Below are 19,751 nucleotides of genomic sequence, written 5' to 3'. Positions count from 1 at the left end.
AAACGGTAACTGCCTTTCTCTTTTTCAGTGTGGCAGGCACAGCAGAGGTGAGATGATTCTTTCGTCCATAGAACCGGGGCTGCTCCATGTAAGCGGGAGACACAATGCAGTATCTGGACAATGGCTCAGATAAAGATCAGCAAGTGGTGGGCTATGCAACGTGTACAACCTTTTATGCATGGCTGCCAGGTACAGGTGTTGAAAGTGGGTGGTCTGTTATGTGAGTCATTAACATATAAATACACCATCCATTTTGTGGATTCACTGCACATTGAATACACATCGACTAAACATCGAATATACATTCTTGTGTTTGTATTTCTTTCTACAGTACTCGCAGCAATGCCTGTTAAGAAGATTTCAAAGGATCTCAGCATGAGAATGAAGGAGATGTACACGAGCGGAAAACGAATTGCAGATATCCAGCGCTGGTTAACTGCTTCTGGCCTCGTTGTGCCATCAAGCACCGTGTGCTATCATGCACAAGGAAAAAACAGAGACCGCAAAAAGGCACCAAAGATAACAAATGCGTAAGTATACTGTATTTATAAAACTTAACCAAAAAAAATATAGAAAACTGTAGTGTACATCTACAGTATACCGTATTTATATAGTATATTTATTATATTACAACAGTATATACTGTAGTGTACTGTATGTGTGGTCAATTTATATTTTTTGTGCAGCAGTATACACTTTTGGTATATTGCAATTCATCTGACAACGAATATACAGTATATGATGTGTATTTATTATGATATAACAACAGTATACCGTTTTTATATAGTATATTTATTATATTACAACAGTATATACTGTAGTGTACTGTATGTGTGGTCAATTTATATTTTTTGTGCAGCAGTATACACTTTTGGTATATTGCAATTCATCTGACAACGAATATACAGTATATGATGTGTATTTATTATGATATAACAACAGTATACCGTTTTTATATAGTATATTTATTATATTACAACAGTATATACTGTAGTGTACTGTATGTGTGGTCAATTTATATTTTTTGTGCAGCAGTATACACTTTTGGTATATTGCAATTCATCTGACAACGAATATACAGTATATGATGTGTATTTATTATGATATAACAACAGTATACCGTTTTTATATAGTATATTTATTATATTACAACAGTATATACTGTAGTGTACTGTATGTGTGGTCAATTTATATTTTTTGTGCAGCAGTATACACTTTTGGTATATTGCAATTCATCTGACAACGAATATACAGTATATGATGTGTATTTATTATGATATAACAACAGTATACCGTTTTTATATAGTATATTTATTATATTACAACAGTATATACTGTAGTGTACTGTATGTGTGGTCAATTTATATTTTTTGTGCAGCAGTATACACTTTTGGTATATTGCAATTCATCTGACAACGGAATATACAGTATACAGTATGATGTGTATTTATTATGATATAATAACAGTATATTTATATAGTATATTTATATTACAACAGTACTGTATACTGTATATTTTGTCTATTTATATTTATAGTACAGCAGTATACATTTTTTGTATATTTATATTTACTGTATATTACAACATTACATGTACAGTATACAGTATACATTTTATATTGCTGCATATTAATAACACAATATAATTTCTTTGCATTGTAGGGAGACTACTCTTCTGGTGGACAGAATAAGTGAGGAGAATGATGAGAGGAGCGCATTAAGGGTTAAAAACACTCTTCAGGAAAACCACAATCTGACTGTATCCGAGAGCAGCATAAAGAAGATGAGACGCAGAATTGGATGGAAATATGGACGTGTGAGGTTAGTAGTGGACAGTACAGGAGGTACTGTACTGTAAAGTAAAAGTGTTGTTTTGCAAACTGTATTGCGCTGTGACGCTAACATTTTTTATTCATTGTCATTACAGAGCATACCCCATGATACGGGACGCAAACAAAATCAAAAGAGTGCTCCAGGCCCAGGCATGGATCGACAGCGGTGAGACTTTCCAGGATTGCATCTTCACTGATGAGTCTACTGTGTCGCTGGAGAGATTTGCAAGATTTGCGTTCCACAAAAAAGGCCGCATAACTTTGAAGCCGCGGCCAAAACACCCTGTGAAGCTGCATGTGTGGGGTGCCATCTCTAGGCGTGGACCGGGATGCATTGTCGTCTTTGAAGGTACAATTTCTCAAATATAATGCCGCCTAATGCACTGTACTTGACTAGTGTTGCCTTACCGTATGCACTGTACTGTACTATTGAGCACTTTTCTTTTCTTGCTATAGGAATCATGAATAAAGATTTCTTCCAAGACAACATTGTGCCCGTGATAGTGCGATACATCACACAAAACTTTCCCAATGGTCATCGCTTTTACCAGGACAATGATCCCAAGCACACCGCGTCGACGGCGCATATCCTTGAGCGCGGCATCAACTGGGTGAAGACGCCAGCGGAGTAAGTGCAGTAGACCGTGTCCCATTTATGTTCCCCACTGTTTGTACTGTGTACTGTATCTCTTAAACTAATTGTCCTTTCTTTCCAAACACAGATCGCCAGACTTCAATCCGATCGAAATGGTCTGGCATCAGCTGAAGGACCACATCCGTAAAGTGGCGAAACCCTCCAAGAAGGACGAGTTGTATACAGCCATAATGAGTTTTTGGAACGATGTACTCACCGAGGAACGATGCAATAAATATATAGACCATATTGCCACTGTGTTGCCCATTGTCATCGCGCGCAATGGACAAGCATCAGGAAAGTAGTACAGTGCTGTAGTATTGTACAGTAGGTACAGTATGATACAGGTAAGTATGGCACAGATTTTAGCTTTCCCAATAGTCAGAGTATACAGTAGTTCCAGTATACAGTACAGTAGACTAGTTTGACATACTACAGTAAGTGCCTACTAACTGCTCCATTTTTTTCTTTCCAGAGAAAGCTGCACCAGCCACCTTCTGTACAGTAGTTCTACCATAATACAGTACGCACATACAGTACAGTACAGTAACTGAACAAAGTTTTTGTTTTCTTGTCGTTCCAGGAAAAAGGGTGCACCAGGGGGGAGGGGGGGCCTTGTGTTCGTCAAATCTGCTTGTGCAGTCAAATGTACAGTATATAAACAGCAGTAATGATGTACACAAAAGCTCTCCTCTCTCAATGAACTACTGTACCGCAGACACAATGAGGATACTGTTACAGTATGAAGGGAAAAAGAACAGGATGGGTTATTTAACATTACAGTATACTGTGCAATATTTATACTGTATATTTATATATACTGTATTTTTATTCTAAAGGTATTCGAGAATGTACTCTACTAGATGAGGACCTGGTGACTTTCAACCCTCTCAGACACACAGAAAGGATTATTTCACATCACTGTATATTTATCCTGTATATTTTCAGTAATTTAGAAGCAGTGGCTGTTCTGAACAGCCCAGGGCCAGATTAACAAAACAATGGCTTGGATTGGATTAGCCAGACGATTGATGCTTGGCCAGGGAGGGATTAAAAACTCTAAGGGAGGGGGTGGGTGGTGTAGCTGTAGGATTGTACTGTGTCAGTATTTCCAACGCCAGGTCACCCTAATAATTGCATGAATAAACCCCCAAAGACAAGGCCCAAATATACTAGTACAGTATACTGTACAGTACTGTAAAGTATGTATTATTGTGTGTTGATGTTTTGAATTGCTGTTAACTTGAAAAGTTTCACCATTGTATTGTACTGTATTTGTAAATAAAAGTATTTTGTGGCGACTTCAGCAATAAAAGAACTGGTTAATTTATCTCACATAAAGTACGTGAATACGACCGCAATCACCATTGTACAGTAAATGGGTGCATAGGATGGAACGACAGATGCTAAAGGGGTATAAATATGATACTGTATTTATCAGTATTGATCAAAGAGAGTTGATCAGAAGGATTCCCCTTATAAAGTATACAGCACTCTATTGTCATTCATACAGTACAGTATACTGTAGTAAAAGGTAGACAACACATGGTCTTGCAGTACAGTATACTGTATTACTAAAAATCTGTCAGGTTGACCAGAATCACTGCGGATATAGGAAAATAATACAATTTTATTAATTCTACGTACTGTATATAAGGGGAATCCTTCTGATCAACTCTCTTTGATCAACACTGATAAATACAGTAATTTATCTCACACTCAGTACTACAAACTGCTTTTTGCTTGCAATAAACAAACAAACAGGGAAGCGCTATACTGTATGAGTTAGGATCAGGCCCAGCAGCCACTTTATGTTGAAAACCACATACAGTATGAAATGAGCATAAATTTGCATGAATAATTACACAAAAATATATAAAATAAATAGCACAAGTCTCTGACAGAGAGAAATTGTCCAGATGGTGTGGATACAGGTTAATGCCCCTGTCTGATAGGACAGACTCGGGCAAGAATGGCCTGTGAGAGGTGAATATCCAGAATGGTAGCTGGGATGGAAAGCGCTACCAACTGTGCAGGTATTGAAGTGTGTAGAAATGGGAAGGTGCCGTAGGCATCAAATGTGGAAAGCGCTCACCCAGACTTCATACTGTACACTTTGCGCTTTTTGCTTGCAGACTGCAAAGCCGCAAGACCAGCAACATGGTAAAAAAAGAGCAAAAAAAGAGCAATGAGCGCGAAATTGGCGTGGGAACTTCTGTTCTAGGGCCCCTAGAAATAATATTCTTTATTTTATTTATAAACTCACATTTATATATAAAGTATATATTTATTTCTCTTCATGTATTTATTTAGATTTATTTATTAATTGTGGAGCTGCTGTGCGTGAGGGGCCATGGCCAGGATGGGGGGGGGGGGTAACGGTACAGTATGTGGGTAGGGGGTGAGGGTGGTTAGACCTCACACTACATTATGCACATTGGGCCCCCCCCCTCCCCACATTTACATACTGTACACTGCACGACATCAATGCAGGGAGGGTTTACCAATGCAGGGAGGGTTTACCAATGCAGGTAAGGCTTTAGGCCTTTATATCTCTCTCCCTTCAGTGTAATCTGCTTAACAGAAACATTAGGGGGGAAGGGGCTTTAGGCCTTTATATCTCTCTCCCTTCATTGTAATCTGCTTAACAGAAACATTAGGGGGGAAGGGGCTTTAGGCCTTTATATCTCTCTCCCTTCATTGTAATCTGCTTAACAGAAACATTAGGGGGGAAGGGGCTTTAGGCCTTTATATCTCTCTCCCTTCATTGTAATCTGTTTAACAGAAACATTAGGGGGGAAGGGGCTTTAGGCCTTTATATCTCTCTCCCTTCAGTGTAATCTGCTTAACAGAAACATTAGGGGGGAGGGGGCTTTAAACAATGCTGTGTATAATGTATAATGTATAAGGTTTTTTACAATTAGATAGATGTAATCCTTGGTATTGTAAGGGTTAGTTTGGTTTTAAATTGTCTTTTCTGGTTGGTACTTACAGTATATATTGATTTTGGTTTACTTGATTGGTTAAAATACTGTAGTTGACTTGTTTGGAAGTGTTTGTACAGTATTTACTGGTAGAGTAGCTTGCAATTATATTGTTAACATTCATTTGCAGAATGTACAGTACTGTATATGGTGCATAGATTTAATGCTATGCATCATTTACAGTATACAATGTACTGTAAATGCAATGTACTGTGTGGATTGTAATGTTATGTTTTATACTGTATGCTATTCATTAACTTCATTGCTCTACACATCTAGGGATTTCATTCCACCTTACCACCTTTCCTACACATGATTTGTGCTGTAGGCATTGGTTATATCACTGTCTGCTAATGCAGATGTGTGATGCTTTGAGACTGTCATTTATACTTTGACAAGTCTACCTTTTGGTGTGTAGTGTGCATTATCCTTAGCGTTGTATACTGTAGGTGCCTTTGAACCCAGTAACCTATTGTGATTCACTTTGATTCTCCCTAGTGTTTTTTGAGTCACTATCCTTTTCATGTTTAGGGTCGACAGTGTGTGTCGTTCCCTAGTGCTGTTCATTAGTGTTTAAGGGTCCATGCCTCTTTTTTAAGTGTTTTTAAATCATGTACTGTTTATTCATCCCTTTTTGCACTGTGTCAAATAAATAAACAAATATATCAATTGCATACCTGAGTGCTCCCATACGGGTTACTTTTTTCTCTTTTCACTCACATACAGTATGTATGTATATATATATATATATATATATATATATATATATATATATATATATATATATATATATATATATATATATATATATATATATACTGTATATACTGTATATATATATATATATATATATATATATATATATACAAATATAGCTGTATGATATATATATATATATATATATATATATACTGTATATATATATATATATATATATATATATATATATATATATATATATATATATATATATACACAGTGTATATATGTACAGTATACTGTATATATATATATACAGTGTATATACTGTACAGTATATATACAAAGTATATACTGTACAGTATATATTTATTTCTCTTCATGTCTTTATTTATTTATTTATTTAGATTTATTTATTAATTGTGGGGCTGCTGTGCGTGAATTTTTTTTTATTGGGGGTGAGGGGGGTGTTTGGCCCTTGGTGTGAGTTTACGACTTGCAGCAGCAGCAGCAGCACAATTAATAAATAAATCTAAATAAATAAATAAATAAATGACAATAAATACATTTGAAATACATTTTTATTGATAGTGTACATGTGCAGGGGGTCTCCAGAGCAGAAGCGCACAGGTTTCAGGTCTGGGGACCCCTTGCCCCCCGAGATACAGGCCCCTTTAGGGGGTGCGGGTATCCCTCTGCTCTGCTTGGTTTACAGGCCGCGATCACGTGATCGGGACCTTTAAACGCAGAGCACTCAGCAATCAGAAACACAGGCCAGGCAGATTTAACACACACACACAATAGGGGGAGTTTTTTTTACATAGCTTGCAGGGAAGCTTAACGCACACACACAATAGGGGAATAGGGGGAGGGTTTTTTACATAGATTAGAGAGAAGGCAGGGCGTTTTAAAAGCGAGAATAGGGGGAGGGGGTTTTACATAGATTAGAGAGAAGGCAGGGAGTTTTAACACAGACGTGAAAAATATGTATTGAATGTATTAATTGTTTATTATGCCTTAACCCCTTCATTGCCTTAGCGGCTATCCGCTATGGTAATGACGCAGCATTTTCCGTATTTTTAATAATATTGATCAGGAGCAGGGGGGGGGGGGGTTCCCTGAGCATTAATTTCTGGCTCAGGGAACCCCCTGCTCACTTTACAATATTATTAAAATAATGCTTCTTTACCATAGCGCATAGACGCTAAGGTAAAGAACGAGTGTTTATTTATACTGTATATTGTATGTGTTTTATTGATAGTGTACATGTGCAGAGGGTCTCCAGAGCAGAAGCGCACAGGTTTCAGGTCTGGGGACCCCGTGCCCCCCGAGATACAGGCCCCTTTAGGGGGTGCCGGTATCCCTCTGCTCTGCTTGGTTTACAGGCCGCGGTCACGTGATCGGGATCTTTAAACGCAGAGGGATACCGGCACCCCCTAAAGGGGCCTGTATCTCGGGGGGCACGGGGTCCCCAGACCTAAAACCAACGCGGTTCAGCTCCGCAGACCCCCTGCACATCTACACTATCAATAAAAATGTATTTCAAATGTATTTATTGTCATTTATTTATTTATTTATTGGCGGCTGCTGTGTGTATTTTATTGTTGTGGGTTGCGGGAGGGTGGGTGAATGGGGTATTCGCCCCAACGATGGTTGGGGAGGGCTTGCGGGGGGGGGGGGGTAGCGGGAGGGCTTAACCCCTTCATGACCGTAGCGGTATTAACTGCTACGGTCGTGAAGGGGTTAAGTGCACCCGCAACCCCCCCCCCCCTCCCGCAAGTCCTAAACTCACACCAAGGGCCAAATACCCCCCTCACCAATCTCCACTACACACAATAAAGCGGGCACGGTGGGTTAACCCCTTCATTGCCTTAGCGGCTATCCGCTATGGTAATGACGCAGCATTTTCCGTATTTTTAATAATATTGATCAGGAGCAGGGGGGGGGGGGGGTTCCCTGAGCATTAATTTCTGGCTCAGGGAACCCCCTGCTCACTTTACAATATTATTAAAATAATGCTTCTTTACCATAGCGCATAGACGCTAAGGTAAAGAACGAGTGTTTATTTATACTGTATATTGTATGTGTTTTATTGATAGTGTACATGTGCAGAGGGTCTCCAGAGCAGAAGCGCACAGGTTTCAGGTCTGGGGACCCCGTGCCCCCCGAGATACAGGCCCCTTTAGGGGGTGCCGGTATCCCTCTGCTCTGCTTGGTTTACAGGCCGCGGTCACGTGATCGGGATCTTTAAACGCAGAGGGATACCGGCACCCCCTAAAGGGGCCTGTATCTCGGGGGGCACGGGGTCCCCAGACCTAAAACCAACGCGGTTCAGCTCCGCAGACCCCCTGCACATCTACACTATCAATAAAAATGTATTTCAAATGTATTTATTGTCATTTATTTATTTATTTTTTGGCGGCTGCTGTGTGTATTTTTTTAATAATATTGATCAGGAGCAGGGGGGGGGGGGGCTCCCTGAGCATTAATTTCTGGCTCAGGGAGCCCCCTGCTCACTGTACAATATTATTAAATCTCTCTCTGCTGCAAACACATCTCGCCCCCAGTACAGTATGTGCAGTAATTTACTGAACATGTACTGTAGAATAAATGCATAGTTTTATTTATTCGGGTTTATTACACAGTATACTGTTCGGCTGGAAAACATCAGCATACTGTACAGCACAATATTACTGTATCCATCGAAATCCCCCCATTAGCCGTTTTCTTTTCTTTTCTGAGGAAAAACAAAATGAAAAGTTTTAATGTACAGTAATGGTCAGCCCCCTAAAGAAGTACCCAGCCAGCCCCACCAAAATAATAGTACTCACCATACTGTATTACTGAATTTCCCATTCAGCTTGCGCCGGCGCCGGCCCACTTCCAGTCCAGCTTTCATCATCACCCACGTCGATAGTTTGCAGAGGGACTAGCCCACCTGTAGTCAGCGGGAAATCGCTTAGGTACATGCAAGCTTCATCAAAACTGGCTGCGAAATCCATCTCAGAGTTGTCACCGATGGAGATGGCATCATGATAAGCTGGTGCTGCTGCTGGTTCTGGTTCTGGCGCATTGCTTGGCAGGGACTGTCGCTTCTTATTTCGTTTTAACACGACCCTTCGCCTTTTGCCGCCTCCATTATCATAGATACGGGAAAAACCCGGTGCCACACACCAATACCCTCCAACAAATTGGGGCTCAATACGGTGAAAACAGGGGTCACTACATAACCTTTTCCTTATTGCGCGCTTCCACAAATGAGGAGTTGGCGAAAATCTGTAAAAGTCATAATTTTCGATAAAATACTGATAAATTTGAACAACTGTTGCCATCTTATCCTCTGTTGCATTAATAGCGGCCCATATCAAATAAGCATAACTTCTGTCAGGTTTTTGGAAAGCGGGCTCCACTTGAACACTCATGTCTCTGTAGAATAGTGTAAGCGAAAATGATCTTTGTCTTTATTTAATACAGTACTGTATGTAAAGCCTAAATTGATACATTTTTTGCAACTCTTCCTTCAGTCTCAAGGACAAGTTACAATACTGTAGCATACTGTACTGGGATAAAGTATCTTTTTTGGTATAGTAAACGAAACAACTTGCAAAGTCCACACATTACTTAAGTCATGAGTTTATGCCATCTGGTGGACAAACGAAACATTGCCGCCTAGTAAATTCTTCTGTTATCATTTAACAGATCAGATCCCCCGTCAGCCAGGCATGAACCGTGGCTGGGAAGGCAAACGCAACGCAGCATGCAAGAGGTGAGCAGCGGCGGATTCAAAGTATCTGCCAGGTACAAATCGGGCATTTGCTCGAATAAAGTGTGTCGGTGCAGTATACCAGGAGGCAATTACAAAAAGTGATAATTGCATATTTCTATACTTCAAGAACAGAAATATTAAATAAATGAATGATAAATTCTACAAACTGTTAATATTTTATTTTTGGATATTACGATGGCAGATTCTTTTTTTTTTTTTACAATGTCCAAATTATCGTATGTTATTATTATCGTTCAATTATAAAACGCCAACATATTCTGCAGAGCGGTACAAGATTTGGACTTTCTAGCCATTATTTTGAATGGAAAAAGAGTAACATTCCAGCATTTTCTAATGCATGGCTATGGCAAAATAAATAATGCATACATCTTCATACAGACACCTCCGGCAGAAACAGAAGCAATGAAGATACATGCATGACACAAGCCAAGCCGTAAAAGGCCTTATTTACAAAGCTGTGTTACTTCATCAGGCTCGCTCTCACATTGGGAAACACTGTACATGCCAATGAAGTAGATGGGCGGTAAGGCGTCTTCTGGCACTGTACAGTGTCTCTTGGTAAAGCACTGCTTTGTAAGTATGGGCCTAAATGTGTTTTTTGGCAGAATTTGCCGAAATGTTATCAGTAATCTGAATAGATGTTCTATTCATATCTGTACTATGCTCATACATCAACTGGCATACTACAGTATATTTGCTAAGGCAACAGAGGTAGCAATGCCACAAACTATGTAGAACCTCTATAGTGCATTCTTGCATGAAGGGATTCATTAGATACTGAAACAGCGGCATGTGCATCCCGTGATTTATAGGATTTATTTATGGCTGAAAGAAAACATGTTATTGATTGCAACAATATAATCCCTTACTTTACATTCTCATTATTTTACTTTCCGTGGAAGTGCATTAACATTTAATAAATCTCAGGGTAACGGAGCACAAGATTATCAGTACTATAGCTATATTGATAGAAACTACTGCGGTGTCTCAGTGGTTGTGAATTGAATAAGGGACTGTTTCTCTATATCCCCCCTGTGGGTATCTCTGTGTGTTTCCCAATTTCCCTTAGATGCACCCATCGAGTCACATCAGGATTTGCACTATTTTTGCTGAGCGGCTCCCCTATGTCTAGTTTAGGACATCTACTGCACCGACACACTTTATTCGAGCAAATACCCAGTATGTACCTGGCAGATACCTGGAATGCGCCGCTCCTCACCTCTGACAAGCCCCGTTGCGTTTGCCTTCCCAGCCTGGGTTCATGCCTGGCTGACGGGCGGCTGATCTGTTAAATGATAATGATTAGGATTTACTAGGCTGCAATGCTTCGCGTGTCTACCAGATGGCATAAATTCATGAATTGTAATGCAGTATATATATATATACTGTGCAGTATTGCAGCCAGCGGGAATAAAATGCTTCAATCCCTGCCTGGAAAATAACTCAATGCACTCGGGCAGAAAACAGTCACAAACCTCAATACACCCGGGTATACCCGAATTCGTGGGACTAGCCGAGCTCGAATAAAGTGTGTCGCCAGTGTAATCTCAAGCGATTTTCAGAAATGGGCAATCAGTGACATCCCTTCGTTGTGCCCATTTTTAATATTAAAAACAGACCCCTTTCTAAAAAATATCCTTAAAATGCCGACATCTACACTGTAGGAACTAAACAAAATGAAGTCAAAAACAGAAATTATTTTACATATGCAAATACACTTACACGTTGCTTGTGTTTCCTGCGCTTTGTACAGTTGAGTTATTTTGTCACTTGTTTAACCACAGCTGACCCATGCGCTTAGGCAGGAGACCTACGTGCTTAGGCAGGAGACCTACGTGCTTAGGCAGGAGACATACGCGCTTAGGCAGGAGACCTAATTGCTTAAGCAGGAGACCTACGCGCTTAGGCAGGAGACCTACGTGCTTAGGCAGGAGACCCATGCGCTTAGGCAGGAGACATGCGCTTAGGCAGGAGACACTTAGCGAGCGAACCAGCCTCTCGCCATCTCTCCCCCCTGACCCCATTTCACTATATGTTGCAGTTAGGCAAAGATTAGGGCTAGGAATAGGTTAAGGTTTGGGAGTAGCCTAGGGGGCAGGTTCAAGGGAGGCAGTGATGGAGAGGGGCCTCTTACCTCGTGACCCCTCTGAAGCGTAACATGCCCATTGCCCGCCCTCCCTCTTTTTTGGCTTTGATGTATTGTGTTTACTTTTATGTTCTGTTTAATAAAACAAACAAACATATATTTATAGTAAAAGTTTGGTTATAGAAGTTGGGTGGTTGTTGTCACAGCTGTCGGCTGCCAGGAATAAGGAGGTTAATTAGGAAGTGTATGCTCTCTGTGGGGCTGGTTGGTAGTTCTGCTATCATGGAATGTAGCAGCGGGAGTCACGGCTATGCCTTTGGTCTATGCACTACGGTGGGGCAGCGTGGCAGGTTTTTTTTTGGTTAAGGTTAATACATTCAATAAAGCCGTGGCCTTGTTCATCCAAAACTAAAGCAAGTATCTGGTGTTATTGGTTGGGGGTGGGATGGGAAGGTGCAGGTGTCAGCTGGCCATGCAAACTCGGGTTACTAACCTTCAGACAGAATAATGGCGGCATCCTCAATTTTTTCCACAAAGTGTAAAGCATAACATTGGGCAATGCACTTTAATTGTACATATTTTAATTTCCTTGGTTTCATATACAGGCATACCCCGGTTTAAGGACACTCACTTTAAGTACACTCGCGAGTAAGTACATATCGCCCAGTAGGCAAACGGCAGCTCAAGCATGTGCCTGTCAGCACGTCCTGAACAGCAATACCGGCTCCCTACCTGTACCGAAGTTGTGCGCAAGCAGAGAGACTAGAGAGCCTGTTACAAATGCGTTATTTACATCAGTTATGCACGTATGTGATGATTGCAGTACTGTACCTGCATCGATAAGTGGGGAAAAGGGAGTGCTTCACTTTAAATACATTTTCGCTTTACATACAGGCTCCGGTCCCATTGCGTACGTTATTGCGGGGTATGCCTGTAGTAATAATGTTTTTCCTCATACTGTATGACCATGTTCACAACACTGTATGTAGAATTTTGTAGACTTTACAATAGCATTTTGGTGAATGAGGCACAGGGAGATTAAGTGACTTGCTCAAGGGCCCAAAGAGAGTTCACACTGGCATCTGAAGCGGGTTACGTTATCACTGAGCTATGCCTTCAGGCCTAATGTTCTGGATGGTTTGTATGTCAGGCAACAAAAGTCAGGATACTTTGAGCCAGATCCACAAAGCTCCATTACCTTAGGGCTTATAATAAACTGTCGCCAAAACTCCCTCTCTCTCTCTCCCTCCCTCCCTCTCCCTCCCTCCCTCCCTCTCCCTCCCTCTCCCTCCCTCCCTCTCCCTCTCCCTCCCTCTCCCTCTCCCTCCCTCCCTCCCTCTCCCTCCCTCCCTCTCCCTCCCTCTCCCTCCCTCTCCCTCCCTCTCCCTCCCTCTCCCTCCCTCTCCCTCTCCCTCCCTCTCCCTCTCCCTCCCTCTCCCTCTCCCTCCCTCTCCCTCCCTCTCCCTCCCTCTCTCTCCCTCTCTCTCCCTCTCTCTCCCCCTCTCTCTCCCTCTCTCTCCCTCTCTCTCCCTCTCTCTCCCTCTCTCTCTCTCCCTCTCTCTCCCTCTCTCTCCCTCTCTCTCTCTTCCTCTCTTCCTCATAATAGAGCTCTGTGGATATGGGCTGTCAGAGATAACACCTGTTTTGCATATCATTAGCAACAACGGTCCTTATAGGTAACAGAAGGCCTGTTATATCTGAAAAAAACCCACTTAGCACGGCTTTAGTGAACTTTGACGATACCCATTAGCACTTAACGGTGTGTTCACTTTAAGGAGCAATCCATGCAATACCCTACTGTATATGTGTGTTTTTGTAAACACTTTAGTTCTGTAGTATTCATTCAACTCAATGCCATTTTGAATGAGTTTTAATATACTGAGCATCCTTTGATGTCTATAGCAGGTTTTAATATACTTCTCCAGCAGTGCAAGATCTTTGTAACACTTTCCTGTTTGTGTGAATTTGTTACCAGTATTTCCAGCAGTTTGAGCGGCAAACTGCAACAAAAGCTAATGTTACCTTAGAAATAGAAAAATACATTGTAGCTGCTGAGTTACACTGACCTTAGGATTGATTGAAATGGAAAGGCGACCATTATATGTACCCCAGGAAGCAGGGTCTTTGCTGATCGGTCAAGGGAGAATGATTCTATTGGCAGCTTAGGTCATTCGTTTTCAATAAAGGTGTCAAAGGCTGCATATAACAAAAGAAAAACATGATTTGCTTGGATTGCCGCTTTCAGATAACACCTCGTTAAGCTAACACCTCGTTAAGATAACACCTCGTTAAGTGAATAACTAAACTCTGTGGATATTTGCCTTTATTGCTTTTTGCATCTATTTAATTCTACTAAATTCTACTTACATCCTTGTAAGAAAGCCTCTATGTCTGCATTTTTATATACACCTCTTTTACTTCAAACAAAGATACAGTACCACTATGCTAATATGTGACCGTGAATTTAAATCACAAATTTACAATCTAGTATTATTGCCTTCACATAAAATGTAAACCCAGTTCAAGACTCATGTAACGGCCAGCAGCAAGTGAAATAGTTCGTGATGATGCTTTCATTATTATATTAGAGCTTTTTGACCACTACAAATTATATTTAATTTTCTATGTAATAACACATAGTTATTATATACAGTTAAGGTTCAGCCTACTGTAAAAATTAAATGTGCGGTATTATATTATCCTATGTTATTATAAGATATTGGCAAAACTGGGTATGTAGAATCAGACTACAGACTTCTTGCATTAAACCACCCCCCACACACACAAAATTATTTAGAACTACAACCAGAACACCAGGTAAAGTGCCCATATCTAAGTGTATTATGAGGGAAATGCTATGAAGATTTCGCCATGTTAACTTATGGTTTTTCATAAAAAAAACATTCACTGAAAACAAACATTAAACAGTATATTTAACATTTAATATTTATTACCTCCTTAATTGTTCTTTATAATGTCATTGTACAAAATGATAATATTGTAATGCATCCACTTTACAAATTATAACAGAAAAAGAAACAATTTTTATTTACTGGTTATGTGAGGTGTAGAGTTTATTTAATTTGCCATTTTAATCCCAGGCTCCTGATTTGAAGAGAAAAACACATAAATACACACACTGTTAGTGTTATTGGACTATACATCACCGAGGTTCCAACCAATATAGTAATTAGGCTTTTACCAAGGTACTAAAAAAATCTTAATTTCATGCCACTTTGACCTGACAATTTATTGCTATGTACCTGTCTAATGCAATTTATTCTGAGCCATTACAGTGATTTATAAGTACATTATTTTACATTAGGAGATGAATAACAGTGTTTAATATGCAATAGTAAAATGGTTGCATTTCATTTTAACTGAAAAACAGCTGTGGTGCGATATGCAAGCCATGCTGCAAACAGTACAGCCTCTGTATCCTCATTTATAGCTGTGTTAATATATTTTAGAGCCATTACTGTATGTCTTTTTGTTGACCGAGTACAATTAAAAATTGCTCTAGTTATCCTGTTCTTTAGATCAAGTGCTTATTGACTTACTTGAGGAAAAGGGCTAAATATTATTTTACATTTGTGTCGAAATTGCAAAGTTGGACAATAAAGATAAAGGAAACGTTTTTCCACGGTTTAGAAAAAAAAATAATACACTAAATTTGTTATGAAATTGACCAGGGAATTGTCTTCTTACTAAAATTTAGATACGTAACATCTACTGCTCTGCCCTGATATATTGCCGTAGTCACCCAGTAAAAAGAAAACCAATTTGGGTTATGAGACATGATCTCCCCCCATTAAATCCATGTTGCTTTGGATCTTGTACGTTTCTGAACTTTAGCTATTCCACAATTCTCTCTCTTATCCATGGTGTTTCCATTAATTTGCGTATTACTTCTGGTTGAACCAGCAACATGCCAGTCCACATTTGGTAGATTGACGTCTCCCATAAAAATTACCTATCCTTTAATTGCTGTCTCTGTGATGTCCTCTATTAATACCCTATGGAATTCCTCTTCATTTCCTCGAGATATGTAGATCCCTCCAATGTGAACGACAATCTTATTTCCAAAAATAGCCATAAATTGTCAACATTCTCCAATATCTTGTATTAAAGTAGATTTATTGTCACATACAGGGCAACTCCTCCTCCTGCCTATCCTGTCCTTTCTAAACAGAGTATAACATGGTATAGCTATATCCCAGTCCTGATTTTCATTGTACCGTAAATATCCACAATTTCCAAATCACCCTGTGTCATTATTGCAATTAGTTCTGGTATTTTATTTCCCAAACTACAAGCCCCTATACACAAAGAGGAAAACATATGTTACTGCGTTTCCTAATCCTTCCTGTTTCTCTCGTACACCTCCTGTGTTATTGTTCTTTTTACTATTAACGCGGTCTTCTGTTCCCCTGAAGGAGTTCTGCAGAGGTACACAACACACAGAAACAGACTTTGTGAGTGCCGTGTCTCCCACAGTAGCTCTGAAGGTAAGAAGCATTCTGTGTCTGTCAAACCTCTTCATGATGTAGAGACTGAATTAGGCTATCTGCATCATGAGGGGGAACACTATAGGACCATATTTGGTCATCTACGACATTAAGGGGTTGGGCAGGAAATGTAACACTCCGTCCAACCAAATAGATGACCGAATATGATCGCATAGTGTTCCCCCTCATGATGTATATAGCTTAATTCAGTCGTCTACATCAAGGGTGCGTAAAGTGGGGGGGCACAAGATTTTTCAGGGGGGGGGGCGTGCGGTACTTGCAGAAGCCACTTAAATAAATTTCCAGAGGCCTCTGCAGTGTCTCCTACCTTGTCTCTGTGATACGTCGCCCTGGCAACGCAGCATCAAACGATGCCACGGGGTAATGTGACGTAACGCGTCGCATTGGCGACGTGTGTCAAATGACTCCGTGAGTTACGTGACGTCATGTGAGGCCACGCGTTATTTGACACAGATTTTAGGTAAGGGGTGGGGGTATGAGCACAGAGGCTGGCGGGCAGGGGGAGGGGGGAGGCGCAGCACACAAAGTTTGCTCACCCCTAGTCTACATCATCAAGACGTTGGACAGACACAGAGACTACTTCTTATTTTCAGAGCTGCTCTTGGAGACACGGCACTCACGGAAACTGCTTCTGTGTGCCATGTACCTCTGTGCAGCTCCTTCAGACTGTACGGCTGATGTACTGATGGTCTGATGGATTAACTATGCAGGGGTCCCATTCAGAAGCAGGGACTCCTGCAGCATTAATCGTTGCCGTTTTTGGGCTGCGATCGGCCGCGGTAACGGCACCGCAAGTGAATGCAGCTCTGTAAACACTATATCTGGCCACGTCTGTACTAGGCAGGCACTTAACTGCTGCTCTATTTTCGAGGGACTCTCCTGTCTTTAGACGGTATCTAGGTTTCAAGCTTAAAGCCACAATCATGCTTTCCTTTTCATTTTTTTTAATAGTATTGAAGCAGGGTGTCTCCGCAGCGGAACTGCGTTAATTTCAGCTCTGTTACCGAGATACTTACCTCCGTAAGGGATGCATTAGCAACTCCAGCTGGGCTGTGTGTGGGGAACATAATGGTGGCTTAAGTGTCACGCAGGCCAATGAAACAGTGACGCCATCCCTTGCGGCTTCCCATTGGCCTGCGTGATAGGAGCTTTAAACCTCCTGAGGCGCTACCGGCATCCACTATGGAGGTAAGTATCTCAGGCAGCAGAGGGTCCCAAAGTTGAAAGTAACGTAGTTCAGCTACCGAGATCCCCTTTTTAATACCTATAAAAAAACATGTTCTGCTCCTTTAAACTAACTCCTGCTAGACTGAACCTGAGCTTAGTAAAATAAAATCTACATACATCCTAAAACATGAACTTGAAGCTGGAACTGGAACCGCAACATGAACCACAACTACTGAACTGAAAGGAATACTTTTATATCACAGGGCTAACTCCTCCCTCCCAATGATGTCACAGACCTAAGGAGAATGAAATGGGCCAAAAGGATGGTGTTCTCACATTACTCATAATAAACTTAACCATTAAAAACCAGTAAGGGGATATATATATATATATCTTTATATATATATATATATATATATATATATATATATATATATATATATATATATATATATATATATACACACACACATATATATATATATATATATACACATATATATACACATATATATATATACAGACACACACACACACACACACACACACACACACACACATTAAAATGAAAAAAGGAACAAAGGCGCCAGTAAATTGTTAACAATAGAAATAACCTAATCTAAATAATTATTTAAAATAATACATATTATCACATACATAACATTCAATAAACTACCGTAAAGTGTCCAACCCCACAAGTTGAACTTACTTAGGCGTTAAGTTTTCGGAAAAAGAAAAACATAGTGTAGTTTGTTTACCAATGTAAACCTCCCCAAGTGGTAAATATTGTACTTACATCAAGTTCTCATTAAGTAAGCGTGTCGCCCATCAAGAGCATGTATGTCTGAAACAGATCTCTGCTGTGGATCCCCTCTTCCTTTGTGATTTTGCAGGAGTCACCTGTCAGAGAAGAATGAATGAATTTGCACTGAAAATGAGTGTCTAAAATTATGCTTATCTGAGAAAAGCGTCATGTTGTTGGATTTGCAAACTGCTGGGCTCAGTAGTCTCTGATGTTGTCTTGCAGGCTGATGGCAAGGAGTTCTTAAACCTCCATTGCTGGTGTTTTTTCAAGCCTGCAGGCATCACTGATGATACAGCCATCGCAACGCACTGGGACGGTGTTAGAGCAGACTATTGCATGGGCTGTATCACCAATTGGATTAGATTATAACAGTTTTACACATGTGTAACAGATTTTCTGACCTGGCCTGACCCACCCAATCTCACATTGGCCCCTGTGGTCTAACCAGTCCCCATTACATGGTCGTGTCTGGTGGTGCAACTGTTGGCATGATGGTGTATGGGGAATGCCAACCCAGACAGGCAGCTGAGGTAGTGTGTTAGAGTCCTACCTATATCCAGTGCAGCGCCTCCACCTCATCAGGATCCCTGCGTCTGCAAAGGGATGGTTCTGATGAGGAACTCCTCTGTGGTGCCCTCCTCTGCAGAGTAATTCCAGACTCACACATGAGGGTGTCTTTAATCAAGGTCATCTTTATTATTGCTTGGTGGTATGGGCCAGCTGCCCTTCACAGCTTTCAGCTTAGCCATGCATTCTTCACAGTACTTCCCTTTAAAAGGTATGCCCTCCTAATGAAGTGGGATTCCCTATTCCCTTTAGGGAAATCACCCCTGTGCCAGGTCCCTGGACACAGTGTAGGCCTTGTCAGCCTGGCTGCTGCTTGACATTGAACGGGGCCACTAGTTAACGCACTAGTGCCGTTTTCTCCCAAGTCTCAACTCAGACTTGCTCCTAAACAACAACTCTAACTTTAGACAGTGCTGTGCCTTTTATACCTCAGGAACCTGGCACATCTCTGATGTCACTAACGGTGGACTCAGAGCATGTTACCACTCCCCTTGGATACATATGACACCTCACCAGGGTGTGAGGGCAAACCTCCATGATTGATGCTGGCAACCCTGTAACTTACCAGGCTTACTGCCAGCATGAGAGAGAAACTGTAGACCATTTTACAGCATGGCTACACATGCACGAGCTACAGTACAAAGGAAAAACGATTTCTATT

The 19,751-nt window shown here is 40.7% G+C and overlaps 1 protein-coding gene across 4 annotated transcripts in view; it reads left to right on the top strand.

The window, feature by feature from the left end:
• Positions 1 to 19,751, top strand: part of GALNT13 (polypeptide N-acetylgalactosaminyltransferase 13) — a 200,901-nt gene that overhangs the window by 65,715 nt on the left and 115,435 nt on the right. The window lies entirely within an intron of this gene.

This window comes from Ascaphus truei, chromosome 7 (genome assembly GCF_040206685.1).
Source record: "Ascaphus truei isolate aAscTru1 chromosome 7, aAscTru1.hap1, whole genome shotgun sequence".
Taxonomy (NCBI): domain Eukaryota; kingdom Metazoa; phylum Chordata; class Amphibia; order Anura; family Ascaphidae; genus Ascaphus; species Ascaphus truei.
Note: the sequence above shows the minus strand (reverse complement) of the source record. Positions and strands in the feature narration are given on the sequence as shown.